Below are 5,524 nucleotides of genomic sequence, written 5' to 3'. Positions count from 1 at the left end.
GGATGTTCAGCATGTTAGAGTGATGAAGAGTAGAGACAGGAAGGATGTTCAGCATGTTAGAGTGATGAAGAGTAGAGACAGGAAGGATGTTCAGCATGTTAGAGTGATGAAGAGTAGAGACAGGAAGGATGTCCAGTAGTCTTCCCTGTGGTCTTGTTCTCTCTCTCTTTCAGGTCCTTCTGTCTGTGGTGCTGCAGAACCTGGACCTGTGTCCCTCACCGCTGATGTCCACGTCGCTAGCATTAGCATTTATAGCTTTATATCGCTAGCATTAGCATTTATAGCTTTATATCGCTAGCATTAGCATTTATAGCTTTATATCGCTAGCATTAGCATTTATAGCTTTATATCGCTAGCATTAGCATTTATAGCTTTATATCGCTAGCATTAACATTTATAGCTTTATATCGCTAGCATTAGCATTTATAGCTTTATATCGCTAGCATTAGCATTTATAGCTTTATATGGCTAGCATTAGCATTTATAGCTTTATACATCTTGTTTTTGTCTGCTCCTGCTCCGTCTCGCTATCGCTTCCCATCCATCTCCTCTTTTTTCTCTCTCTCTCTACCCAGCCGGTCAGACAGATGTCTGTCCACCATGAGCCTAGGTTCTCTCCAAGGTTTCTGCCTGTTAAAGGGAAGTTTTTCCTTGCCTCCGTCTCCAAAGTTCTTGCTCTTGTGGGTCAGGTTGGGTTCTGTGTTTCCCTGCTGATCCTGTAAAGTCCTTGAGACGACTTCCTGTTGTGATCTGGCGCTACAGAAATAAAACTGAATTGAATTGAATTGAAAGTATCTCGTGTAAGCATGTTAGAAAAGCACTGCTGCAACATCCACAATCCGACATTATGGGCTGCCTAAAATGGAGTTTTCCTTTGACTTGTGTCCAGCTGGATACAGCAGAAAGGGTCAATCATAGCCAAAAATATGTGAGTCAAGGGTGGAAACTTTGAATGCAGCTGAGCCACTGTGCAAAAAGCTGCAAGTTATTACAGATCACATTGCAGCCTCTCAGGCTAAAAAAAGAAACGAGGCACTCCTCAACTCCCCTCAGAGGAAAAAAAGAACATCTGAACTCTCTTTTCAAATGAAACATCTGGTCTGTTCTTCCTCACACTACTGCTGCTCTGCATCAAACAGAACCTGGAGCACGCCTGTGGTATTTTCCATCTTTGTAAAAAGAAGTCGGTGAAATGAGTTTCCAAATGGATTCCGTGTGACTTGGCCGCTGAGTGGTTCACATGTGAACGCTTGTATACTCCAGTCCTGTGTTCCTGAAGGAAAGAATGTGGGGCCCCACTCTGATGTTCAGAAGGGTGGGGCTGGCCTAGTGTTGAACAATCTGGGAGGATAACAATCACTGCTTCTGTATGTTACATAATGAATCTATCTATATAAAAACTGCAGAATGAGGCAGACAAAGTAATTTGTATTTATAGAAGCTGTTTTAGGAATGTCATTCTTAAATCCTGGAAAATGGAGCACAGCAAACTGGTCAATGACCGGGGGTCTATCCGTCAAGATGAGTGCCTATTCCCATGGACATGGACTACCATTGGGTGCTTGTTTTCTAATATGTATAAGACACTCTAAAATGAACTCTATCAGACACCAACTTTCACATTTATCTGCCAGTGCAGTCAGCCGATTGCGTTGGGCTGCACAGAGGATTTAGAAATGAGAGAACGCTCTTGAAAAAACTTCTCAAAACATGATTTCTATCTCTCTCTGGAAAGCACCACTTTGGTGCCATGATTTCTACCCTCTTGTATCGAGAGATTGTACAGCTCGTCATCTGAGTATATTTTTCTGTCATCTCAATCCACGCCCTAAAATCCTCTGCACCAACGCCTTCCATCGTGCAAATTTGGAGAATAACTGAATCATTTTTCCAGGATTTTCTTGTTTTTATATTGAATCCAGTCATTTGTTTCATTCACCAGGTGACCACACCCATTCCTAAATCAGAAAGAATCATATAATTTCAACCCTTACACCTTAAACAGACAAATCACTGGGACGCACATTTATCCACACACACTTTCTCCCACCTGATAGATCATGACTTTAAAGTTGCGTCTCTTTAGCAGCTCAGCCTCGTTGCTCTCCAGTTTTTTGATCTGGCCTCCTTGCTTCTCCAGATTGGCTCGCACAGTCTTCACGTTGACGCTCACCTTTCGCACCTTCTCCATCATTTTATTGACGCTGTTGGATGTGGTGTTGTGGCTCTTTGCCAGTTTGGTCAGCTCACCCTGGATACCAGTCACACAGCGCTCCATTTCCTGCTGTCTGGTCTCAAGCCCACTCTGGGTCTGCTGGATCTGGTCCACTGCCCCAATGACCTTGTCAAGCAAAGATAGAACCATGACCCCATTTGCCGGTGGGTCCAACTTCACCACATCATCGGAGTCTTCAACAGCATCCCCCTCTGTGCCCTCCATGGACAGATCTTTCTTGTTTGTAGCCAAGGCGTCATCTTCATCATCCGAGGGTGGGAGGTTTACCTCATCGTCTGAAATCTCAGTGAGGGTTTGAGGCTCAAACTGAGCACTTGATGATTCCAGTATTTCCACAGCTGCCATATCAGTTGGTTTCTCGCTTGTTGTCGGATAGTAAATGTTTCCTCTGTTTCTGATCTTTTATCAGCATGCAGCTCTCTGTCTACCGTACTCTGTCTGTCCGTTCTCCTTTAAACGCTGGAGTCAGGATGATGTCCAGCGGGGAGCTAAGCGCTGTATGCTACCACGTCAGCACGAGAATGTGGAAACACAGCAGGCAAAGAAAATCTCCTGTCAAGATACACCCTGCAGACTTTTTTCGTTTCAGCCTCCACCCACCCTTCGTCTATTGGGCTCTCCACCTCTCCTAAAAACTCCTCCCTCATCTCCTCCCTCAGCACACACAAACATCAATAAGACTCCAAGTGGGTGGGGAGGTCCAGCCCAGCCCCTCACTGATTCAGGAACACACTCCCCTATTCCAGCCTTATCTCAACACCATGGCTGGAATAGTTAGGCTGGGCTGTACTGATCAGCTTGTGTACAAGCTCAGACATAGCAGAGGAAGGAATGTCGGACAGGATCTCCATTTGTCCCCCCCCCCCCCGCTATTATGTTTAGATCATGGAAGACAATGCACACAGCCACACACACACACTTGTGAGGAAAAAGTGTAAGACCGTTTAAATGTTTGATTTTCAAAAATGTTTATCAGAAAACCAATTTAATTTATTTTTAAGTAAGGGTCAAACTAATAACATCTGAGACATAGAGTCTCATATTTCATTGCATATTAATGCCAGACGCACCTCTGCAAAACATAAAACCTTGTAGGACTACATATTCTCTTGTGATTATAGTCACATGATAAGCAGGAGGCTTTGAAAAGCTGCTTCTTGTAGGAATGACCAATCGTCTACTTTATGAGAGGTCTGTATTTAAACCCCACACAGCTTCTCCTAACACAGATCAGCTCGCAGCATCTCAATAGTTGGCCCGTTCTGAACATACTATTGCTTTAATGTTTGGGTGGCACTTTAATACTTTAATACAAAATTAGGTGTCATAAGTATGTTATAGGGGCCAATTAGTTCATCATTGTTGAAAAACAGATGAATGATAAGGATCGCGAACTTTGTCATTTTAAAACATTCTGGGTTGATCTTTTTTACGTCTCATGAAGGTGATCTTTGGAATGCTGGCAGTGAATGTGAATAGATTTGAAGGAGGATCCAAAACAAAAACTCAACGACAGGGGGGCTCACACGCCTCAGCCTCTATTCCAGGGTGCAGGAACAGAGCGATCGTCGAACCTCAGTTTCAGGAGGAACAATGTGGTTTTCATCCTGGGCTTGGAACACTGGATCAGCTCCACACTCTCCATCGGGTGTTTGAGGGTTCACGTGAGTTCGCCCAACCAGTCCACATGTGTTTTTTTGGGATTTGTAGAAGGCGCTCGACCTCGTCCCTCCTGGTATCTTGTGAGGAGTGCTACAGGAGGACGGGGGTCCTGGGCCCTTTGCTGGGGGTTGTCCGGTCCCTTTAGCAGGAGCTTGGCTCACATTGCCAGCAGCATGACGGACCTCAGCAGGGCTGCCCTTTATCACCGGTTCTGTTCATAATCTTTCAGGAAAGAAATTCTAGGTGCAGGGTGCCAGGGGCTGGATCAGGGGTGGGCAAACGTTTTGACTTGCGGGCCACAATAGGTTCTAAAATTTGGCATAGGGGCCGGACCAAGAACAGATGGATGGAGTGTTTGTGTGAGCTAATATAAATGACACATGAAAGCTATAGCATTAAAGGATTTGGCCTTTTACAGGTAGCATTACAGGGAAAAGGACAAATGAATGAGGTTTAATTATAATACAATTTTATTTAATGATATAATTTGGACAAGTTTGGCGGGCCGCATATGGCCCCCGGGCCTGGGTTTGCCCATGCCTGGGCTGGATAGACGATGTTGTCCTGTTGGCCTCATCGATCCTGGACCTCCAGCGTGTATACTGGGGCGGTGAGTGGGATGAGGATCAGCACCTCCAGAACCTCGGGGAAGACCCGGGATAGTTTGCTGACATTTAATGAAAGATCCATCCATTTTCTTGTAGACAAGTCGGATCAAACAGCCACGGCTCACGGGTCTGCTGGAGCCTGTTCCAACTGGCTCCGGGAGAGAGGCAGGGGCCGGGCACACCCCAGATGGGGAGCCAGCTCATGGGGAGCTGGGGATGTCATTAAAATAATATATATTATTTGTTCTTAATCCATAGGGTGCCATAAAAACACTATATATTATTTCTTTGTTCCACAATCAGGATCTCAATGGGACTAAAAACACTCGATCTGCTTGCAACATGCAGTGGAACTCACTTTACCAAAAAATAGCTACCAAAAGGACTGGTTAATTGTATTATTCATTTTGTTTATTTTTGCATGTTGAACATGACTTATTGATCTTTTATTGCCTCCAATTCATGATTGTTTTCCAGACCGATTGTGTACATTATATAATGGCGATGGTGTGGTGACTTTGATGTCCTTCAAATTAAAATTCAGATTAAATATAAATTAAAATATGTACATTCGAAACATATTCAGTTACAATGAAAAAGAATCAAAGAAGAAACGGATTATCCTAAATGAGGAGGAACTAGGAGCGGATGTTCTGGTTAAGATTATGTCACGCAATGACATTTGGATTGGGATTTCAAAATATAAACTCCAACTGTAGCCCGTGAAAATGAAGCAAAGAACGTGCGCTAATAATTCTGTTTATATACATTTGTGTCGTCATGAAATTCGTCCAAGCAGTTGAAATGCAACATGCTGTAATTGTGAAAGAAAAGGATGTTTTGTGCTCTACTTCCGGTGTACTGTGCTAGCTTGAAGCAGCGACCTGGACCCGCGTCACGCACGCAGCATCCCGCATCCCGCATCCCGCATCCCGCATCCAGCCTTCATCCCACAGCAACCAGGGGGGAGCAGACCAGCCGCCTCCGACGCGGGTGAGCCCCCCCGCGGACATGTTCG

The 5,524-nt window shown here is 44.6% G+C and overlaps 1 pseudogene; it reads right to left on the bottom strand.

The window, feature by feature from the left end:
* Positions 1–2,050: 2,050 nt before the first annotated feature.
* Positions 2,051–2,581, bottom strand: LOC137910499 (caveolae-associated protein 1 pseudogene; annotated as a pseudogene).
* Positions 2,582–5,524: the final 2,943 nt, after the last annotated feature.

Source organism: Brachionichthys hirsutus, chromosome 21 (genome assembly GCF_040956055.1).
Source record: "Brachionichthys hirsutus isolate HB-005 chromosome 21, CSIRO-AGI_Bhir_v1, whole genome shotgun sequence".
Taxonomy (NCBI): Eukaryota; Metazoa; Chordata; class Actinopteri; order Lophiiformes; family Brachionichthyidae; genus Brachionichthys; species Brachionichthys hirsutus.
Note: the sequence above shows the minus strand (reverse complement) of the source record. Positions and strands in the feature narration are given on the sequence as shown.